Raw genomic sequence first — 23,646 nt, forward strand, 5'->3', positions numbered from 1 at the left:
CTCTATGAGATTTAAAAATCAAGAACAGCTGTGTAATTCTATGGCTAACTTCAGGACATATTGGGTCCACATCCATCCAGCACAATATTGTGGAATTCCTCACACCCACTACCCATTAAAGAACACTCCAATTTCTGGGACTCACAGGGTGGCTAAGGAGAATTGGGTTGATAATTGCAATTGGATTTGCATTTTTAACAATTGGGATACCTCTTGATAGCTGTATGATTACTCATTTTATTGCTTCTGCTATTTGGGTTTTTTCTCCTGCTGCCCACTATCTTCACTGCCCCTGTGGACAACCCATGTAAACTGGGGAAAAGTCCCTGGAAAACAGTGTTTGAGCCACCACATGGTGTAAGGGCCTGAAGACGACAGTTGCCTGTCTCAAACATTGTTACCACAGAAGGACCTTGCCGTGAGAGAAGCACAGAATGGAGCAACAGAATGGCACTGGCTCCAGGCTTGGCAAGGCCTGGCTGGCATATCCTGGCTAATGCATTCAGTTCCCACTGTGGCAAATTATGTGGGGCAGCAACTGCTCATACACATATCACTGGTCAAACAAAGATCACCCCAGGTTATTGTCCAAGTGCCATCTCAGGCCTAGGGGGAACTAAACAAAGCTCGAGGAGAAGAATGCATCACTGAAAATGGACAGAAAGAATCCACAAGGAAAGCCAACTCAGCAACTGTACTGAAGTCGGCTGGGGCTGGATAAAAGGTAACTCTGGCACCAAGTCACAACCCACCCACTCAAAAGAAGAGAACAACTGAGTGTGGGACTAAACAGCATTAGAAGCCAGGTAATCTTTTACCAAAAAAATAAGAAAACTGTGTAGCCAAGGAGCATTAATTCCTTTGTTTGTAACAATGTATGCATAGTAAAAAGTATTAAACAACCACAAGCTTCGACCACTAAGAAGCCCAAGGTAAAGAAGGACTAATGGGAGGCCACTGGATCCACAGGTGGTGACCATCTTCTGCTTGATCTCTCTCCCTCCCTCTCTCCCTCCACTTCCTCTTTCTGTTTTTTTCTATTTGTCTGCCTCACATTCACTGTTAAATAAAATTTGTACTATTGACTTTGGTATATGGTCTCATTTGGACCTTAATTCAGGAAGAGGCATCTCTCAATAATCCCATGTTAACACCTTCTCCAGGCTGGACACCCTGATAAGTGACCAGCAGTTGAACCATAACATGGATGATTTTCTGAAATCCAACCTGGTTTCTTCAAATGAGCCCCCCTGGTTCTTCTCTGACACAAAATTCTGCTGAATACTTTGGGTGAGAAAAGTGGCTGTATTGCACCTGAGGTTCCCAATTACAGGCCTGATTAACACCTTCACAACACATAAACCAGTTTAATGACTGGTCCTTGAGCAAGTCAGAAATGTGACCATATCTCTCTGTTTGGCCTTGGCTCCTTCCTGGCAACCAGGCTCACAGGACACTGAAACAGATGTTGCCAAGGGAAGAGAGCAGCAGCAGTATTGTGGGAGAGTAGTCAGCTGCTCTTCCTCACTGTCAGGGGAAGCAGTGCAAGCATGAAGGTCTGGAAAGGAAGTAATTTGATCCACCCCACTCCCAAATGCATTTTCAGACATGACTGTGTTAAACTTTCCTGAAAGTCCTGTCCTGAAACCAGGCAAAGTAAAGGAAGAATTACAGCTGATGGGAGCGCGAAAGGTAGGGGAAAGGGAGACAGTGTTTCTTGCATTGATGTGTAAGTCTTTCTCTCAGATGCACAAGCAGTAACATAAAAATTCACTATGAATATTATTTACACACAGAACGTAAACTTGACTAATGCTTCCTCAGAAAATTTTAAAAATAAGCACTTTCACACCTGTGGAACTTTTATGCCCTCTGATCTCACCTACAGTCAAACTGCTTGAGCCTTCTCTACAGAGAAAAAATCACAGCTTTGACAAGACTAACAAGACTATACTGAGACCAGGACCAGCCTGGAGATTAGTGCAACAATATATTTACACAAGATGTGCTTAAAAAATACTGTCTGCCATGGGTAACAAAAAGGCAGAATATTTCTGCAATCTTCTGTAATATCTTTTCAGTTGGGCACTTGCACTCCTGTCCTCTGTGGAAGTCCAGCACTGTGCCACTGAAGCACACCACTTTATTCAGCAAACACAAAACAGAGGGGGAGAGAATAACAGTGTCACTGCTTCCAACGCTTTGTCAGATCACCACACTAAAAAAAATCACTGCAATATGACCAGGAGTGCAGACAGGACAAAAGCTTTGTCCAAAATTATGATAGAAAAAGCAACTTAGCCTGGTAAAAAGCACTCAGGAACAGCTCAGAAGCCTCCATGGTCATTAAGGTGCATTTCAGAGTATAAATTAATTAACAGGAGGCTTTCAGAAAAGAATTGAATCCTTTATTGGCAGTTCTCAATGTGAAAGCCCTGTCACCATGGCTGAGAAAGTGACTCAGAAATGAAAATTAGAAAGAGATGGAGAGCTGCCACAATATCCAGCTCCCCCTCCAACAACAACCCATCAAGCCAGTCAGCCAGCAAATCCTGCTTTTAAATGTTATTGGTCACATACCATTATGTAACTAATATCATGTCATATTACTCCAAGCTGTGCCCTGTTGTACACCTAAGTGACAGAGCATCTCAGTGTAAAGTGGAGTGGAACAAATACAGGGAAAAATGATACAGATTTTATGAGTAGCATGGCTGCTACCAATTTACAGACTGATTATCCAAACTGATTCATATTTTTACTTTTAATACGATTAAATTTCCTGCTACCTTCACCCTCCTCCACATTTTTCCCTTACAGCTCAGATGTCTTTTTTTTAAATTCACCAAACAGATGCAAAAGCTGATATTTCTCTGCCCACATTTTTCTTGCAAAAACCCTGCAACCTTGTGCTTAATGAGGAGGAGTTTTAATAGACAGATAGAGAGGTTAAATTGGCTAACAGAGAAAAAAAGAACTGGATAAGAAAAAGATCAGGTTTCCACAGAAACAGAGCCACATCCTATAATATTCTTGCCATTATGCATTTTTTATTTATTTCAGCTATATCTGTTTCTAAGCAATAGGTTACAATAATGTCCAGGAACTCAAGAGTTGAGAAAACTCTGCTTTTAATAGAGGTCCAGATCTTCAGCTACTATAAATCAGAACAGCTTTGCTGAAGTCAGCATTGCTAATGGCATCAGCATGATTTACACCACTTAAGGATTTGGCCCAAGTGCTCCACAGAGAAATTAAATGTATGAATAAATTAATCAGAAGGTTTACACAGAAAGGAAGCTACCAGAAACCACTGCATGGGATTATAGGGAGTTAGCACACAGATGCCCTCCTTTGGGATGGCTTTTCCAAAAGGGAAGGTTTTCTGTAGGTCCCCTGCTTGTATGAGTGAGGGAAGGTGCACACCTCAACCTGCAAGTAGAAAGGCAGAAGGCAGGTCTAAGAGGCCACGTAAAGGATAACACAGGGTTCATTTGATTTACACCTTCATTTTCCATCTGACTCTAAAACTCTTCTAACGAAGGGGAATATGTTTTTAGAATTTTAAAGATATGTTGACAGAAGCAATTTTCAGTTATCCATTAATCACTCACCTGAATATGTACTTCTCTCCAAACCTTTAATGGTGTGATAAGGAACTTCATGAGGAGCAATGTGTTGGTGTTTTACCTGGAACTCAGCGCAACACTGCACTGGGCAGATGAACTCAGAAGAAACTCTGGAAACTACAGCACTGCTGTGCCAACCAGTTCAGTGGCATTTTAAATTCCTCCTGCAGAACTAAAATAAAAACAAAATCCAGTTTTGCTAGAATTAAAGAGAGACAAAATCTGACACCAAAACTGTTTCCCACTGCCCACATTTTAGGCTGTGAAATGGATCTTGATGCAGAGTTTTTCCAGCTAAACTTCATTTTCCTAATAAGCTGAAACTTAAGCCCAGATCTGCTGAAAATTTTGATTTTTGGAGTTTTTGAAACCTAGATCCACATCTAAATCATCTGGTTCTGGCCTGTCTCCTGAGTTTGTGTGAACTATTTTACCACCTAGTCACCATTTTTAGAGGTGTTTAAGAAATGACCAGACCATTTAGTGCTATGGCCTAGTTGATAAGGTGGTGATTGGTCAAAGTGTGGACTCAATGGTCTTGAAGGTCTTTTCCAGCCTAAATAATTTTGTGATTCTGTGAAAGGAAGAAAAGTGATTTCCTGCAGCTCCATAAAACAGAAACATATATCCAGGGAAAGATATACATCCTTATGCTGTCACTTCAGGGATCTGTTCTGCCGAGTACCACAGCTCCCCCCACTTTAGCAATGGCCACCTGTCAAGGACATCACTGCAGAAAAGACCCCAGAACACAATTTGGCATATAACCCCAGCTGTAAAACAGCAGAGAGCTCACCCCATCAGCCAGCCTGACTGCTCAGCCCTTTGCTGCGCCTGGCCACACTGGGAGTCCAGCAGAGACCCCAGCCCGCTCCTGCACTCCCACTGCACTGCCTGCTCCAACTCCTCCAGTAGGGCCCAGCTGCGCTTCCCTCACTGCCCAGCTGGCCAGCTGTCAGCACCCTTCATTTGAACAAGCCCTCTGGAGCTCTCGAGCTCATTCCTGTTAGTGTTTCCCTCTGACAAGGAGCTGAAGCATCTCTAACATGCAGCAATGATGGTGCTGTCCACCAGGGAGGCCAGAGCAGCCAGGCAGAGGAGGCATTATGGGAAGACACCTCACCCAGAAATCAAAGAACTTGTAGGAACACCTCAGCCACACGCAGGCAGGACTCAACTTTTTTTCTGGCCACTTCCTCCCTGTGATCAAAGGCGACAAAGAATTGCCTTCAGCAGAAGAGGCGTGTGAAGGGTTTCCTATCGACTGGCTGCCTCAGCTGCTGTCTCCTGTTCTGCATTTCATCACTTCAGGGGGGAGAGAGGGAGACAAGAGAGAGAAAAACCTGAGGAAACCCTTCCCATATTATTCTCTCATTAAAGGTTTGGATCTTTACTGTAAAGCTGCATACTCTTTTTTAAAAAGTTAATAATATTTAACAGTAGGCATAAAAAATTTTACAAAATAATGGCAATATTAAAAAAAATGTTTTATCCCAAGTAACACAAAATTATTCTGGTTGCACAGCGCACTATTTTTTCTTTGATCAACGTCTTATCTGATTTCTATTTTACTTCAACTCTAGCCAGTAATACCTTACCTCTTCACTAATAATTTTATCCAGCTCTAGTCTGTAACAGTCTTACCATCAATGCCTCACAATAAGCCATGAGAATAATCTGGATTACCTCAAATTCTCCTAAAATTCAAGGAAACACAGAAATGAATACACTATTATTGTCACCTGAGATTTTTTCCTTGATTTTATTTTTCAGATGTCTCTGTCTCTAGGGTCACAATAATTATAATAATCTTTGCTCATTGGTAACTTAGTGCATATGATTATATTCTTACCAGCAGTACCTTCCTAAATGCTGACATATCTATTTTATATTATGACACTTTTTATATGTATTATCAAACCTAGATAAGGAACTAGAAGCAAAAATAATTTTTCAAATGTTAGAAAAGTAAGCACATGCTTTTTGTCAATGAAAGCATGTAGACTGGCTGTAAATCTCTTTGAAGACACTACTGTTTCTCAAATTTATAGTATCTTAATTCTACTTTCCAGAATCTCTGTTGATATGATAGTGCACATCATTCTCCTCCTTAGAATCAATATTTTGATTATTTTGTGGGTTATAACTGATGTGCAGTTATCATCTGAGTCACTAAACACATGTTGCTTATTCATGCTTCTGAGATAGTTTGAGTTCAATTTCTACACAGTGCTCTTTGGTGAGCATGTTACATAGGAACTCTTGCACATTATTGAAACTTTTCTCTTTAATGTGATTATTTTTCTCATATTCTTTGTTCAAGGGTCTATTTAGGCTTGCCTTTATTGACCCACTGAAAAAGAAGTGTTACGAGGTTTGGGTCTTGCTGCTAGGTTCTTGAAAAAATGTTTGCTCTGGATCTACTTTGCATCTCTGAGCAGTTTTTACTGATATCTCCTGCTAAACTTTAAAAGTTACACCAGTTCTGCAGGATTTTCTTCTTCTTCACACAGTGCTGACAACCAGGCACGGTCCATAAGCTGTGAAATTGCTCTGTTACTACCATTTATTCTCTGCAGCTGTCTCATCCCAACCACATGGCAAGAGGGCATTTTCAGCAGCACTTGCAGTCTGTACCATGTCTCTCTTTCTTTGTGTGGTTTCTATACTGACTCATTGAACCACACCAGTGCCCAGAGAACAAATCCTATTGAACACTTTGCTCCGTCTTTGAACAACAAAATTTACCAAAAAAAATCAGAACATGTTCTGCACAAGTTCATTTTCTAAGATCTTCATCAGTGATTTCTGCTCCCATAATGGCCATCTGGTCATATTTCACTGGGGAAGGGTCAGTTTCAAAAGCATTACCCCGTTCTTCATGAAATCACCACACACTCACTGCCTTATCTTTGTTGCTGTCAGAAGGTCGTCAATATCTCCTCCCTGGACTTGCTCTCCAGCAGCCAAATAAGTGGGTTAAATCTATTCAGCTCTTTCCAGGTCTAACCAAATGTTCTCAAGCAGTTCCAGTGATAGCTCAAAATCTGGTTGGTATTTCTAGAGAGCTAGAAATCTGCTGGAATAAGAAATCATTCATTTTGTCATGTCTGTTTTGTCATACAATGCTTCACTGCTCAGCAGCAAAGTAGTACCTTCTGACAATTCCAGTTCAAGAATAAATCCCTTTGTAACACTTAAAATAAGTCTGTATCTGGTCTTTTACCAGTTGCTAATCTTTTTATACCAAGAACACTTCTGTTTGAACAGAATGTCTACCATTTTTGTGATGCATGTGGGCATTTGGGAAGCTTTCTAGTATAGATATGGTTTTCTTAGGGTACAGAAGTTTAATTTATCACTTGCAAAACAGACTCATAAAAGAGAATTCTGTCCCATTCTCTTGATTAAATGTCCAAAATAATCCTATCATAATTGGACAATACCAATGTGAGAAATACAAAATTCTTGCACGTTCCATTACCAGCATTTTCCAGGTAACCATGTTTTTAGGTGTCAGAGTAACACTCCAAGGCCACACCTGTGAAAATCAGTCATTACAGAAAACTCCATTGAAATGCACTTGGCATGTATCATCACAAGCATTAGAGATTTAAGTGCCTCTCTTCCAAGTGGGCAGCTTTCAAAACTGGAAAGTGACAATGGCTCTGGGCAGGTTTCAGAAGGCCAGTCTGCAAATTCATGCTCTGCAGTGGCAGTACATTGGCACATGTATCTTCTGAAGTTGTGCAAATCATTCCATTTCTTCCTTGTGAATTTGGAAAAATGTCCACTGGCTGCCTCTTCTTCTCTGCTTATCTCCATAGACGCGACATTTCTTCTTCAAACCCCCAATAAAACACTGTCTGTATTGTAAGCTGCACAACAATTCAGCAGCTCAAGTAAATAAAAACAGTAGTAGCAGATGTAAAAATGAAATGGCATCCAACTTCATTTTGCCAACCATCTTGGAAAAGCAACTCAAGCAGAAAGGTTATTGCACACAAAAAGACTGAGTTACATAGATAAATCTGTTTGACTCAGAATTAGCAATCGTTATCAAGCTGGTTAAGCACTGCTCGGTAAACACAGTTGGTCAAGTGCCTGGAGCCGTCAATTTTCCCTCCATGCACAGTGGAATCAAGATAGAGAACAGAAATGGAAAGGTATAGGTGCTCCTTTTCACCCAGAATTATGTGCTTACTCTGTTCTATTCCTCCTGTGCAGATGCTTGGAAAGTAGTACAGAAGGGCAAGCTCTCACTTATTCAGTCTGCAAGAACACATTGTTTGATTTCTTTAAAGAGTATAAAGGCCTTCTCACTAAAGGGCATTCTTTAGAATTCTTTCCTGACTGCTTTTTATTGACTTCCTGGATAGAAATGCAACTCCTCCTTTTCTAGGCTCTGTTTTAGTATTAGAATAAAGAAACTTGAAATAAAACTTCTTTACATTGGAATACAAACACCGTCTTCAATGCTTAATGCAATAGAACAGACACAGTTTAAAGTACAATCACATTGGCCTTTCCTGAGGGCCCTCATGTGGATGGACGAGCTTTGCACTGGCATAGCCAGAACTTGCTTGTCTGGAATTGTTGGAAAAGTTTGTGAAACAACCAAGGCACACTGAAACGATCACAATGACCTGATAACTGCAGGCATAAATCAACATGGCAACCCATCCACCATTACCACAGCCTTCAGTGGCTGCACCTCTACAAACATAGGACCAGGGTCCCATGTAACCAGCCATGTGGTTCACCATGAGTTCTTTATGAATTAAACTATACATATGGTGACTGTATATTTTCTTCCAGTTCCTACCCAGGTGCTTTCTACAGCTCAAGCATATTTTAACCTAGTATAATTTTTCCAGAACTTTATCCTTCAGAAGAATACCTGATTAGCTCCTACTCTCTTGAGCTGTGGCTTCTGCTGTTTCTTTTAGGGTTATACTGCACCACCATTGTCAACTAGGCATGCTCTTTCCATGCACAGGATGGTTTTCAAAAAGGAATTTTTCTTTAGTCATTCTCTCATTTAACCCACTGAAGACACCTACAGCCAGCTAGTTTGCACTCCACAATCCTCCATTTTTGACCCACCATTTTAGGCAAATTTCTTAAAGGCCTCCATGTGCCATCAAAGAATCATAGAATGGTTTGGGTTTTAAGGGACCTTAAAGATCAGCTGGTTCCAACACTCCTGCCATGGGCAGGGACACCTTCCACTAGACTCAGAGCCCCATCCAACCTGGCCTTGAACACTGCCAGGGATGGACATCCCCAGTGAAGAGAATTAATTCTTTTTACAGGAAACAGCATCCTGCTTTTCTCTTGGTGACTTGAGTACAGCCAGATCCAAAGTTTTATTGTGCTTTTTATCTTTCTCTGCAAATGGGTTGTGATTTTCCCCTAGCAGCCCATCCATTAAGTGCCTTTCCAAACGGGTGTATCTTTCCTGGCTCAGAGATGGCCATGTGCCAGGTCCAGGGCTGGCACAGCAGATTATGAAACATGTGAGTCACTGTCCTGTCAGGCAGCATGGCAAAACCTTTATTAACATATCTTGTTAATACACATAGAAGCCTCTTCCCAGTTTTCCTTTCCAGTCCTAACATGCCACTCTGTCCTTTATTCCTCACTGCCTCCTCTTCCTGCCCTAGGGAAATATCTTATTCTGACAGTCCCTTTAACTATTTAATATCCTTGACCTTTCGTTTGAAGATTTTGGTAAAAGGGTTAGGTATCACCACTCACTCCAACTACTGCTCATTCCAGTAGTCCTCAGGGAAAGTGATAGCTCAGAATCCATCCAGCATTCACCAATCTTAGGCTCCTCCCCTGGCCAATATCTTTTTCACTGTTGTGAAACACTTTAACCATCTTGAAGCTACAGCAATTGACGGACTGGATAAATTCATGCAGTTTCCCTTGTCCAGCACAGAGCTGCACAGATGTGACAATTGCATGAGCAATCCCCCATGGCTTTTTTTTGGTTTGAGCCTTGCTTTCGTGAGCCTCACTCCATGCACCTTAGCTCTCCCCCTGGCACAAACAACGTACAGCCTATTCTTATAGGCTTTACTCAGTGCCTTTCAAGATTTTGCCATGTCTTTTCCAGACTGAAGAATCTTAGTTTATTTAAGCATTTTTGCCCACCCCCATTGCCTTTGAATCCTTTCTAGTTCCATTACATTCTTCCAGAGACAAGGAGATAAGAAATCCATATGGTATTAATGGAGTGAACCAAGGTTATTTTCTGCTTTATTCTTTAATCCTTTCTTGGCAATTCCTAACATTTTAATTGGTTTTCCACTAAAATCACTGTTTCTGATTTGAAGGATCTGCCAAAACTGTTGCTCCTGGGGGCAACAGTTAGCACAGAGTCCATAAACATATAACCTGATGCTGGGGTTTTTCCCCTATATACACATCTTTCCACAGCCTGCAGTGTCAGAGCTACAGCAGAAAAAACGTGGGAGTCACTGCATTTCTAACTCTCCATTTCTCCCGTGTGCACTTACAGCATCCTAAAAAGGGCCAGAAGTGGGGCTTGCTCTCAAGCTCAAGATGCAGAGTGAAACAAATGACTGAATCCAACCATGAATTTACAGTAGAATGGGGTGAGGCCACAGACATGGGTATCAGGACAATTCACATCCCATTTCCTTCTCTATCAGGTGAGACAAGACTGAGCAGATTCCACCCACATGCCACCACTGCCACAGAGTTCACCAATTCCTGTGTGGAAGATATAAAACAAACACATCAAAGACAACATTTTGACTCAAGAAGAGCTTAAAGTCTTAGGAGACAAAGAAAGGAAAGGAAAACGCATGGAGTGAAGTGACCTCACAAAGATATGCAGCAAGCCAGAGCAAAACCAGGAGAGGCAGCTCCATCTCTAAGACATGTAAGAGTCATTTTTAATGCCTACTCTAACAAGAAAATAATAAAATATTAGGGAAACTTGACTAACCACTTGTTCCTCTAAAAAACAAAAAACTTAAGCTGGTAAATAAAAAGAGACTTCTACAAAGGGGTTGCTTTTCTGTTCTTGCTGCTCAAGCCTCCAGCTTGAGTCACCCAGAGTTGATCTCTGCTCGCATGTCCTGCTAGACAAAGGATTGTACAACACACACCAAAACCTCAGACCTGGAAAATGAATGCAAACTTTGCCTATGGGCAGTAGGAGTGAGACTAGAAAATTTGGGAAAGAAATAAGATACTATATGAGATACTATTTTCATTTCATGCTTTTTTCTTTTATGTTTTTTCCTCTTTCACCCCTCACTCTTCTCTCATCCCCTCCCTATCCTCCGCCACCTCAGCATACTTAGCAAAGCACCCGTGCCAAGCAACTTCAAGCAGAGCCATGGCAAAAATTTACAACGTGCAGGAGCCAAGAAAACATCTCCATTCCAAGCTGCATGCAGGGGTGGGCGGACTCAAGGTGTCATATCAGGCTGTCGAATAAAGTGTGAGCAGACAATAGTGAATCAAAACCCTTTAAATGAATTGTTTTGTTTTCGCTCACTGCCTGGTAGGTGCACCTGTGCTCCAGATGATATACATCTTTGTTTTCCTGCTTAATATTCAGCACATGAGACACACGCATAGAAAAATAAATAAAAGGGAGGAAAGCAGGAAGAGAAAATAGATTATTTTTTTAAGTGCCTTCAGAATTAAATCTTAAGGGCAAGGTCATGCACACAGGAGGCTGGAACGACTGGGCAATTACCCATGAGGCTTGCATAATAAATGGAACTAGCGGGTAGGAGACGGGGGCACTGAAGACTGGGGGAAAGAAGCTGCATCTCACACACTGCCAGGGGGACCACGGGTGTTTGATAGCATGAGCAGGTGCAGGAGTGATTGTTAGAGTCTAATGGGGAAAGGGATCTGTCTGGTCTCTCTTGTGACTGTAATGCATTTTCCCCAAGATGCAGCTGAAATATTTTGTAGCTTTTGTTGTCCTGATGCAGGTGAATATGTATAAAAGACTGTAAAACTAGTCAGCAATTTCACAGGCTGAAATCTTGGCAAAACAAGCTGCAATTGTATAGAGTGAAAGTAACAGGAATAGGAGAGGGAGAAAGAAGAAAGGTTTCTGCAAACACAGGCTCCCTCATAACCAGTGAATCCCTTTTTCCTCTTTTCTGTTGCTTCTGTGCAGTGTCAGGAATCAAACCAAACTGTACTTTTGGCAGCAGCTCCTGCTAGGTGTGAGCAGTGAACTTGCTCTGCCCTCCAAGATAAAAGTTTAAAACCTGAAATGGAAGCTGCTCCTAAGAGCACAAGCTGTTAGAGCAAACCAAACTGGAGGTGCTGTGTTCGTTTTTCCCTTTAGGATATCACCACAGTATTTTGCAGTCATGGCTTCATACCCTGAGGCCCTTGAATGCTGGAGAGAGGGATCCTAATTTTTTTCTATTGACTTCAGCAGAGCCCTTCTCTGAATTAAACCTGGGAGTTTAGTTGGCTTCCTGAAGAGGTTAGTAAACTATTTTCAGTATGATTACTATTTAGCTGAAACTAAGCTCTTTTAAAAGCCTTACACAAGAGCAAGGTTTTTAGGTTTTGATTCCCTGTAACCTCCATACTGAAAGCCCAAGTCTAATAGGTCAAGTGTAGGCGGCAGCGCCATGTGAGAAATCTGTCCAGGGATTGACAAAAAAATTGTCTGCAGTTACAGGTCTTTGTTTTGATACACACTAAGATTTAAGTTAATTAGTCCTAGACCTAGACATCCCACCAAATCACTGCTGTCAATCTGGTTTCTTTTTCTGGGACCCTGAATAAGCAGGCACCCACATCGCCCCCAGCATCTTGCGCCTTTTCAAGTGCTCACCTCCCAAGCAAAGGCCTGGGTGAAAGCCACCAAACTGTCTAAATTAATTGCAGAGAGCAAAGAAATATGACTGAGCCATACTCTACATTAAGAGCAGGTAATGTTTCTGACAATATAAAGGCAGAAAGATTTAGAAGGGATGGAGTGTTCATTTGCATCTGAAGCTGTGCCCTTCAGCAATGTGCTGTGTTGAAACCAAAACTGATAATTATAAAGCTGATCTATGGATTAACACAGTAGAAGTCCCAAGCATCCTTATTGCATTCAGATGGTTGGTACCATGCACTTGGTGATAGTAGACCTTTATGTTCTTGTCCACTAATGAAAGGGTCTTTTGTCAGGGAAGGACATTCAGTCTTTGGGAAGCTGCCTTCTGTAGATACATCCTGCCCTCCCCACAAAAAGTTTGGATTAGCGCTAGTGTTAGCCCAAAAAGATTACAGTACAGTAACAAAATATGGGGTCAGAGATGAGTGAGTTCATAGTAATGATTTTCTCACTAACAAAATGAAAGTTTCAATATTTCACTTTAGAGAGCAGGGCCCAACAGAAGTACATCCCCTCTTTATCACTTCAGTAGGCAGAGGCATTATTAAGGTCACTGAGGTATAAGGATGGGAAGCTGGAGGCCTGAAACTGTGCCTCTGTGTATTTAAAAACACAGGCTTTAAAGGGAGTACTAGCAGGTAGCAGCTGTTATAAAATACATATATAAAAAAGGCAGGACTGAGAAACAACTTTTTAAAGAGAGATACAAGATGAACCCAAAACAAGAAAGCCCCTTCTGCCTTGGAATATGTGAAAATGCATTTCAAGTGTCCCCAAGTCTGTTCACTCCATTACATGATAATTTGTAAGGAAATCTGGAAATAATTGCCTTGGCTTTGGTGACGACAGAGCCTCTGGTACTGTCCAGCTGAAATTGTCTCCTTACTTTCTTCTTTCTTGCTGTCTCTGGAAGGTGTTTCCATACTTGTCCTATGATGCCTGCACTTTTCACTCTCTCAGTATTAACAGGAACACACAAAACAGGCCTTCATTAAAATTCTATTAATATCTGTTTGTCTCACACAGTGAATAAATTGTTGACACTTCCATGTTCTCCTAAACAAAGCCAAAAATAAAGCACTATCTTTCTGAAAAACACTTGACTTGTAAGAACAGCCAAGTTCTTGATGGAGCACACTATATTTTCACTAAGGGCTCCACTGTTGAATATTCTGGCAGCTTAAGATGTTCGTCTAAAAAGTAAATGCCGCGATAATGGATGCAACATTTCACAATTTAGTTGGGGATCTGCCTACACGAGACATAGTTGCTGAAAAATGGACAGATGGAAAAAAACAAAATATTTCTTCAGCCCCCTGACTTTCACTAGCTTTTCACTCCACAACCCTTAGAGTGAGATCATGAAGTTCCAGATAGGTTGAAAAGGAATCAAAATTTTGTAAATATCCATGTATTTACAAGCTTTCTCCCTTCTCCCCTGTCCCTCGTAGGCAGTATAACTTCTGCCCCTGTGTTAGGCTAAAATATAAAGGGAACCTAAGTGGCACTTTCTAGCAGCACTGCCTTATGCCTTTAATATTTTGCAGAACAACAGGAAAGCATTTCCAAATCAAGTACCCAGCAGTTTCTTTGAAAAGGCTAATCTAAGCAGGAGAAACTGAACGTTTCACCTAGCCAGGTGAGTTAAGGGTCGGGAGTCTTCTGCTTCACATCAGATGCAATGTGCTTCACAGAAGTCTGTATGTCACATAAGAGAGTTTTGTTAAAACTGCAGTTTTAGCCATTCAAGAAACAATGCATCTTTCCAATGCAGATGTTTGTGCAAAAAATTTTATTATTCCAGGGAAGTGGTACTTTGCTAGGCAAAATCAGAATTATTTGGCCTTAGTTAAGCAACACAAGGCTTCCCCTTACCCTTTTCAAAGTTTTTTGCATCTCCACTTCTTCTTCATTTATCCTTTTATACACTTAGGAGAAGTTCTCTTCCATATTTTTCCCCTTACCCTTCCTCTCTCCCCTCTCTTCTGCTCCACAGAAGCTGCTACTTTAGCATTTGTGGTGGTATCAGCTTAGTCTGTGGGAGAGCCATGGTGGTCCAAGACTGTTCTAAGAGGCCTTCATTTGTTGTTTTCAACACATAAAGATATGAATAGATCTCAAGCCTGATTTTTTTTTATTGCTCAGAAGCTCAGAGTATGGAGAATTCCTGTGCAAACCCTCCTTCACTACAAGCAACTGGTGCAGAGGTCTGGCAGATTTGAGATCAGCACTGGAAACTGCAGAGCTAAAGCCAGGAAACATTTTACCACAGATCAGTATGAACCCTTCAAGGATACTTACTTTTGACCTTTACACTAACCTGAAGAATATGCTCAGTGAAGTTCTTTCATAACATCAAGCTTTACAATTTAGATCACTAGCAGGACTTTGGTGCCAAGTCAGGGAAAATGTCACTTTCCCCATTTAACTGCTTGGCCCATTTACATTGATCTGAAAAAACTTCAAACACAGGATTTCCAGGAGTTTGTGAATAAATATCCTTAGTACTTTCAAAGTTGGTCAGATTTCTCACTGTAAAACTAGGCACTGCACCTGATACTTCAGGTCTGGCAGGGTTCACTGTAAATATTTCCAGTCCATTCACACACAGTAATTTAGCCTTGCAGACATTTTCCCTCATCAATGAGTATACTGCTTCTTCTTTTCTGTGTCTCCAGACATGAATTGAAGGAGCATCCTGTTCCCAGGGTGTTTCCCAGGAAGGTTTCCTTGCAGAAGAAAAGCGAGGGTGGAATCATGGCTTAAATCCTCTAACATGTTGCAGCCAGAGGAAAGCAAAGCAAAATACAACAAAAATGGGAAACAAAATATACACCTGACACTTCTAGCATTACAGTGGCTAGAAAAAGAGCTGGGCTGGGATTTTTCTGTATCCCACAACGGTGTGGCAAGCTGCAAAATAAGACGAAGGTATTTTGTTGGGAATGTAGTCAGCATGGTGCTGCTCCCCAGTGAAACAGCCCAGACACTTGCCCACACAACAGAAATGTACTTCAAATCTGCTTTGAACTGTGTTAATCCATGTATGCAAATGCCTTGTAGCACAGGCCAGACACCTCACAAACTGGCTCTGCCTGAGAGCTACAGAAAAAACAGGCACATAAAAAGAGAAAAACATAGAAGTGTCATTGAGCAGAGAGAGAGAAAAGCATTAACACTATTTCTAGGTACATCATTGAACGATGGAGCAAACCAAACAATTTTCCCTGTTTCATTACACCTGAACACAAAGAGAGGGATTCTGTGAATCACTCCAAGCACCTCCGCCAGAGGTGCCTGAGGGGCCACAAGACCACACAGAACTGAGCCACAGAGACAGCCATTAAAAGATACCTACTCATTAAATTTTCATGTTCATATAGTAATTTAAACCCAGAGCCTTGTAAGACAAGCATTTCAGCACATTATTTTCATGTCTCCACCAGGTCCACTACATTCCCTCTTGCTATTTTTGCAAACACAACCAGTATTTAGTATTTTCCAGTTCATCCACTCTTAATGTGTGTGATTCCTCTTATAAAGCTTGGAAATAGCACCTCTTCCTCAAAGGACTTTGTCTTCTTCCACTTGGCAAATATTTCTGCTGTCACAAAGTAGAAGCCAAGACTGCTTTGGTTTGTTTGCTTGTTTATGCACTGGCATTCCTGATCTGCCTTTCCTGTAGCTATCAAATGAAGTGAGAACCATTAGCATCTCTGGAGCAGGACACTGAAAAGGTGTGCATGACCTTAGCTCAGGGAAATATGAGAATTTTCTCCTCTATCCTAATCTATTCCTTACATTAGTAGACGAAGGAGAGAGATTCATCTCACCTAACATCAGTACACACACATGCAACTTAGACTTCCTTTGCAGACACAGAAAGTAAAAGGCTCTTGCCTTTTATCATGCTTTATATCACACTCCACCATCTCCTATGAGAATAGCCATGTTATTGAAATGTGGTCTCTTTCCATTCACAGCAGCAGTCAAGGCTGACTGCTCAGATGTAAATGGTTAATTCGTACTCTCAGAGTTACGTGAGGTGGAGTCCTGCCAATGCATCCTGATCACATAAAAAACACAGAGCAGTAGAAGAAAAACAGGGGTTTCCTTGCAAAGAAAGTTAGTATTTTCAGTTTATGTCTTCTGAAACAGCAAGATGACAAATGGAGATGGCACCTTGTAAGCTTTATATTTTCAACAGTGGGAGCTTAGCTGATGAAGAAACAGAAGTGGCTGAATTTGTATCACGACATTCTTGGACTGTCACTGTCCTCTGTTACACAGCTATTTATAAAAAGGTTCAAAAATCACACTTTTTTTAAAAAAATGAAGGAATTTTTACTTTTCTCTTTTGGTGTAAAATAAAAGGGAGCAAGGACCTAGGCACTGGAGTTAAAATCCCTGCAGTTCTCCACAAACTGACCTGAAGTAGCACCTAGGATTTCCAGAGCCATGGAACTGCCCTGACTTTCAGCTGCCATTGACACCTCGGACACAGTCTTGGCAGTGTTCTGCTGCAAACTCAACCAAGGAGGGGGTACCGCAGGTGCACAGATTTCTTATTGCCTTTTTTGTGGTGTTATTTCCATATCACTTTAGTCAATTTTCCTGTTTATTCACCTTGGTTATATTCTGCTCAGTGCGGGAGAAATCACTCTGGGTTCACATATCTCATGTAAATGCATAGCTTACATTTTTATTTTCAGCGTGGACAGCTTACATCTCTGTAAAATGCCAGCGACTGCCACACACTGGAGGATGCTGGCTTTTTGTAGTAACTTTCTTCAGAGAAATAGATTCATTTCCAGTTTAGTGAACTGAAAGGATCAGGCCGTGTGGATGCAATACGAGGAGAGAGAAGGGGGTTGGTGACCTCATTTCGTTACTTTCAGTGGAACCACATCTATGCTGTTCCATAAAACTGCGCAAATGTAAACGAGGTGTGAACTGCTTTCACATCTCATTTAGGTAACAGATGAGGCATGAAATGTGTTTCACGGGCACGTGTACCAGAGCAGTATGCTAAGGCTTGTGACAATGAAGGACTCCTTTTATCACACACAAGAACCCTTTCTCAGAGCACTGGATTAGCTCTGAAAGAATGTGTGAAGAGGAGAGATATCATCAAGGTATGGCACGTTGTCTGCTTTTATTAGCTTCAAAATATTTTGGATAATAATCAAAGTTCCTGGGGTCCTCTGTCATTGCAAAGATTGATTCATTTTCTTTTTCCACAAAATAAGTCACCTCCAGATGGTACCAAACAATGAAAATAGATAAGTGAGTAAACATAGTCCCTGCTCCTAGTAATGAGCTTTGGAGCCAGAATACAGATTCACTTCTCTTGAAGAACAAGAGTCTAAAGTGAAAAAATAGTCTCCAGTCATTTTTTCAAAAAGATACAGGTTGCAAGAATGTTCTTGCCAATCACACAGCACATGTAACATCACAGGGCTTTTTTTTTGTTTTCTAAAACAAATACAGATAAAGTAGAGGAAAGTTAACTCAGGTTTAAGGTAAATGAACACAGCTATGAAAAAAGTTGGGAAAATGTGAAAAAAAAAAAAAAGCCAAAGTCATCATAAAATAAAAAAGTTAAAAGTAAAAATGCATTCTAAATTACAGAGACTCTGCAATGAACTATGCAACCCACGGAGAGATATTCATCCCCTTGTTATCAGGTGAGCATAGAAGGATATTTGCTGGCAGAGAGTCAGAGGAAAATCTAAAATGTATTTCGATGCCAGTGGCACAGTTGAAAAGTTCAGCAAAGGACACAGTCATGAGGAGAACTTCACATACTAAGGGCAGCAGAAACGTAGACATCCAAGCACAGAGCAAAGCAAAGCAAAGCAAAGCAAAACTTCCTTCGCATCACAATGATAAAGAGTTCAAAAAATGTTCTGATTTTTGTAGAAACCCACCAAAAGTCACTTCAGATGTCTTCAGCATTTATACCTTTTATCACAGAAAAAGTTTGAATATACCTGTTCAGAATTTGAAGTACTTCTTTTTGAATTTTCTATCAACTGTGAAACTACTAAAAAAAACCATAACAAATATATTTTTGCTCAATTAAGCACAATTCTTTTGACTTAGGTGACCACTTCTATAAACATTAGAAATTCAGTTAAAATTAATTCTATTTTGTTCATCAGTAGAAATTATTTCTTAGGAATCACTGTGCATTGACAGTGCTCAAGTCTTTGTCTTACAGTTTCTTGCAGTGTCCTTTTTTTAATTCAGGTAGGACACGTCAGGTATACACACAAGGTGTATACAAATTGACTACTGATGAATAATGGTTTTACAATACTGAAAGAGTAGCTTGAAGACCCAAACTTTAGCCATTACTTAGGTGAAACCCTCACTAACTTGAGTTTGAAAGGGAAATCTACTTGAATAAAACCTGCATGATCAGGCCAAAAATTGCTAATAAAGGAAAAGACTGAATGGAGAAACAAATAAAGGAGTCAGAGTTCTGAGCAGTGCAGAAATGACCTGGAGGAACATTGCCAATGATTCAGAGAAGTCATTGCAAACATTTTTCTTCTTGTGTATCTCCCTCCAATTTAGGGAGCATTTGGGTGCTGTTCTTTAATATAAACACTCCCTCCCTCACTCTGTTCAATCTAATTGGTACATGCCAGCTCTCCTGGATAATCACTGTCATTCCCTCAATTAAGTGATTATAAATCTCTTGGCTAGCTCTCATTTTCAAGGCTGCAGACTGCCTGCATGTTAAGTTAGCACTTCTCCCACCTCGCTTCTCAACCTTTCTTCAACATCTCTCCCTCCATCCTTTTCCTATCCTTTCCTTAGGTTCTCCACCTCCCCTCATCATTCTCTCTGAATGTCCTTCCCGATCTTTACCTGAGAAGGGCCTGTTTTGCAGACCCAGCCATGCCCCACAGAATCCACATGCAGCCAGGAGCTGCCAACAGATGCCCACAGACTGCCACCCACACGGTCCTGATTCATACCCAGCCATCGAGATCCCTTCAAAGTAGGTCTGCTGCCAATTAATCTCACTTTCAAAGGTGACTGGCATGGCATGGCATGGCATGGCATGGCATGGCATGGCATGGCATGGCATGGCATGGCATGGCATGGCATGGCATGGCATGGCATGGCATGGCATGTCAGCAGTCCTCTGGTATTCACCCTCTTTTCATCTCTGCATAGAAATGGATTCCCAGGAACGTAGTCCTTATCTGTCCTTTGCAGTCATTTTTCCTCTAGATCCATTTAGCGTTTTACTCACCTTCGAAGATGAGCATTCCAAGGACAGTAGAGACCCTGGGCTTTACACTGTGCAGCTTCAAACCACATGGTAGAAATGTCAGTCCGTGTGTCTCTGCCTCTCCTTTTCCTGTAAATGAGTTCATCTGTCTAGATAAATGGCAGCCATCTGCAGATCCTCTCAGAAAGATCACTGCCTCAAAGATAAAAGGTACAGTAAATAAGTCGTTTGTAGATAACCACTGTCTCAATTCATCATTTGACTGACTCTCAGCCATTAAACTTATTTGCTAACAAGCTGGAAAGACCAGAGGGTCCTTTAAGTCTTTCTGTGGAGCACTCAAGGCACTTCAAAATATCATCTCTCTCAACAAATTTTTTCTTTTGCTAGCAGCATTGCTTTTGTTGTTGCATCTTCTGCAAGGTCATCACCTGGGAAGTGCCAATTGGGCAGCGTGTTGGCAGAAGCAAGTAAGCCAAAATCACAGGGTCTACCTGAAGGGTCATTCTCTCCTTAACTCCTGATATACTTCTCTCTCTTACTAGGACCTGTGCATACTGCTGAACTGATCAATTAGCCAACATGGTTTCAGGGATCAAAGATCAAGACTTTATCATGGTCCTTTCTGTCCTACTTCAGTGATCAAACAGGTCCTGCTGCAGTTCTCTCAGCACAGCAGGTGCAGACTCTGAGTTGTTGTGTTTTAATCTGATAAAGAGATGTTAGGATGGCATTTCACTGTCAATGGAATATGGGTCTGAATGTCTTTTAATTAGATATTCAAAGCCATTCAACATTTTACATATTTTATTTAATGGCCTAGAAAATATGCCTTTTAGCATATAAGACTGCAGAATTAATGTCTGAGGACTACATTATTGTTACAGCTTCATGCAGTGGAAAAATACATCACCTTTCCTGATCACTTAATGAACAAATACCATTGCAAAAGCACCACTTATCCTTTACTAGAGTAAGAGCAAAGATACTGTGCTAATACTCTTGTTATTTGTATTTAAAGAAATGCACAGCACAGACAATCATCCTATCAAATAAATCTATTGGTGCAGTAGAGTGCAAGTTTTTCAATGAATTGTTACTTACCTGGTGCTTTTTGATCTTTTGAGGTGTGTTTGCGTGAGGTGCTGATTCAAGGAGTCAATGAGCTTCAATGGCATTCAGCACACCTCAGAAATGTGATCTCACAGGTGTCCCTGTTCTGTGTTTCAGTCAGTCAGAGACCACCTCATACATAACAAAGACCAAGACTGAGAAACAGAAAGTATTATAGTTCTGCACACATCTTTTCAGAAAACCCAATTTATCTTGTTGAATACTATACCTGAATGCTGATCAGGAATCCTGCCACTGAATTTATAATTAAAAAGAAAACTAACTAACAATCTAAAAAGGCAGAATATTTTGATTACAAAGCCTTTAATTCATGATCAAACACAAACCTTAAATGAGAAATACTGTCATTAGTCTCATTGTATGATTTTCAGATTTGTCTTCCTACTGTGCATATCTTTTCTTTTTCTTTCCCTGCTTTTCTCCCCTGAACCTCTGAGGTACATTTTCACCTTTAAAACTAATAAAACTCTTTAATCATCAAGCTGTTAATTCAAATATTTCTTTTTTACTAGTGAAGAGAATTAACATGTTCTTCACTTTCCTGTAAGGGATTTGCAATCATCCACTAATCAAGATAAATAGAAGCGAAATCACAAACTACCCAAGGCCAAGAGTTTTTGTACTTGGGTGCTTAATGACAAGCACATAAATCCATATATAAGTACCCAAGTAAACAACCCAATTTAAAAAAAGTACAGAACTTCCAGCAATCCCCATTGATTTCCCCAGTCATTTTGTTTTCTTCATTGCTAGTGAAAAATTGAGTACTTATACACAATGCCTAACTGTGGGTATTCACATTTGAAAATATTTACTTGGGAAAAACTGTTCTGAGAAACTTCCACCCCAACATAAGAAATTAAAAATATCAAAACTTATTTACACTAATTTACAGTGTTGACAACTGTAAATTATAGGATTAAGAAGATAACTTCTTATATCTCATATAATGTCAAACCTATTGATTCATGGTGCCACTGAAGAATGCATATTGACCTGAGGGATTTCAGATAAATAGCAAATAAGTGTAAAAGTGTTCCTAGTGACTGGTAAACCAAGGCATATAGGTCTGCAAAGCCTAAGGCAGCCACTGCATGATTTCACATTTGTTTTTGAAGCATGCAGCAAGAAAATTGTTACTAGACTGAAACTCATGACTTTGTCACAGATTAGGGAGTTCTCAGACTGCCATTTCTCAATGGGCCTCACCTTATCATCCCTATACATCTGATCCCACAAAAGGGGAATTTCTAAATTCAGGCGCCCTAGATTTTTGCACGCAGCAGGTTTGCATCATTTCAAAATCTGAGAATGGGGCAGGGAATGGTAAAGAATGATAAGACCTAAAAAGTATTCAAGAGTGACAATTAGCCTTCACCAATATCCCTGCTCCTGACTCTCTGAAATCACCCATACCATAGCAAAATTTCTTTGATTTCTGAAATGTAGGAACATACCCCATTAGAAAAGCACCGAGAAGAATTCATATCTCAAGAGCTTAGAACAAAACCTCCACCTCAAAAAAAAAAATAAAAACATCCTGAGGAATGACACATTGCCAAGTGGTTTGGCTGCTGCTAGACTGCCAGGACGTTCATTTTCCTTCAGGCATTTCCCAAGTGGCTACAGAATCTTCCAGCTGAAATCTCTGAGCTCCTGTGGCAATATTGACACATAGCAGAAGCACCAGTATCTGACCTATCTTTGTGGGACTGCAAATACAGGATGCTGTTTACTCAGGAGTGTTATTAGGCATAGAGTCTCTGAGCTCCAGTTGTTAGTAAACATTCATTATCAGAATCTTCTATGAAAATCACAAGGAGGCAACAAGTATGACGAGGCAGTCTTCTCAGTTTTTCTTATGCAACTGCCTCTTGGGACTAATTAGGGTTGCTTTTGTAATTCACAAGCTATAAATTCCTTCAGATGCTTTTGGAAACGCTATGTGGTCTCCTCAGTGAGATTCTGCTTTGTGCTGATACGGCAAGTCCGCTAAACTTCTCAGAGCATGTAACAATCTGTCTGATTAACACAGAGAGGAAAGCCGAGCATGGTGACAGAATAACAGCAGCTGGATTGTTAATTTGATGTTTCCTTTCCTCACTCACTTAAGGTTAATTGTACATCCTGCACAAGTCTACATTCCATTCTCCTGCTAGACTTTTTTTTAATTAGCTGAATAACGCCATCTTATTTAATGACTGACCACAGCTAAGAGCAGGAGCAGTCTATGCATACATTGCAAAAAGAGCAACTCAAAGCCATGAGATGGGAATCAAAAATGCTGGTTAATATTGGATACCAAAATCCAGATATTCTCTCCTTTTGAAGGAAGCAAAGGATGCACAGCTACGGATTTTAAGTCACACTTGAAATTGCTCCTTCCTTGTGGGCACGTAGGACCCCCCCTCAGACACATTAAGTATGGACAAGACCACTACACAGGTATCTCCCAGTCACAGATTTCGCAGGATGCCATGTCCTTATGATTGCCCCTACGGGAAACAGCAAGCCCACAGTAGGAGTGTAATGCACATTTGGGGTGTAAGTCTAGATAACCAAAAGGACATTTCACCCTGCTCCTGGTGTGTCTCCCACCTTCAGATTAGAGACAAAACACAGAGAAGGTAGTGGGTCAGCAGATCACCTGTAAAGAAAAAGGATTTTTTTTTGCTGAGGCTGACACTGGGAAAAAATAAGAGCAAGCTGATTGTGAGAAAAGCAAGACAAGG

General features: G+C 40.7%; 1 protein-coding gene across 6 annotated transcripts in view; it reads right to left on the reverse strand.

Moving 5' to 3' along the window:
- Positions 1-23,646, reverse strand: part of ARPP21 (cAMP regulated phosphoprotein 21) — a 654,082-nt gene that overhangs the window by 528,019 nt on the left and 102,417 nt on the right. For 4 of the 6 annotated variants that reach the window (XM_069007670.1, XM_069007667.1, XM_069007674.1 and 1 more), the window contains 3 exons: positions 20,885-21,025; positions 19,802-19,972; positions 3,615-3,801 (listed from right to left, as the gene is read on the reverse strand). The gene's annotated coding sequence lies outside the window, so the exon portion shown is untranslated. Of the gene's footprint in view, positions 1-3,614; positions 3,802-19,801; positions 19,977-20,884; positions 21,026-23,646 lie in introns of all 6 variants that reach the window. The other 2 variants (XM_069007662.1, XM_069007668.1) reach the window with 2 other exon arrangements.

The sequence above is a fragment of the Aphelocoma coerulescens genome, chromosome 2 (assembly GCF_041296385.1).
Source record: "Aphelocoma coerulescens isolate FSJ_1873_10779 chromosome 2, UR_Acoe_1.0, whole genome shotgun sequence".
NCBI lineage: Eukaryota > Metazoa > Chordata > Aves > Passeriformes > Corvidae > Aphelocoma > Aphelocoma coerulescens.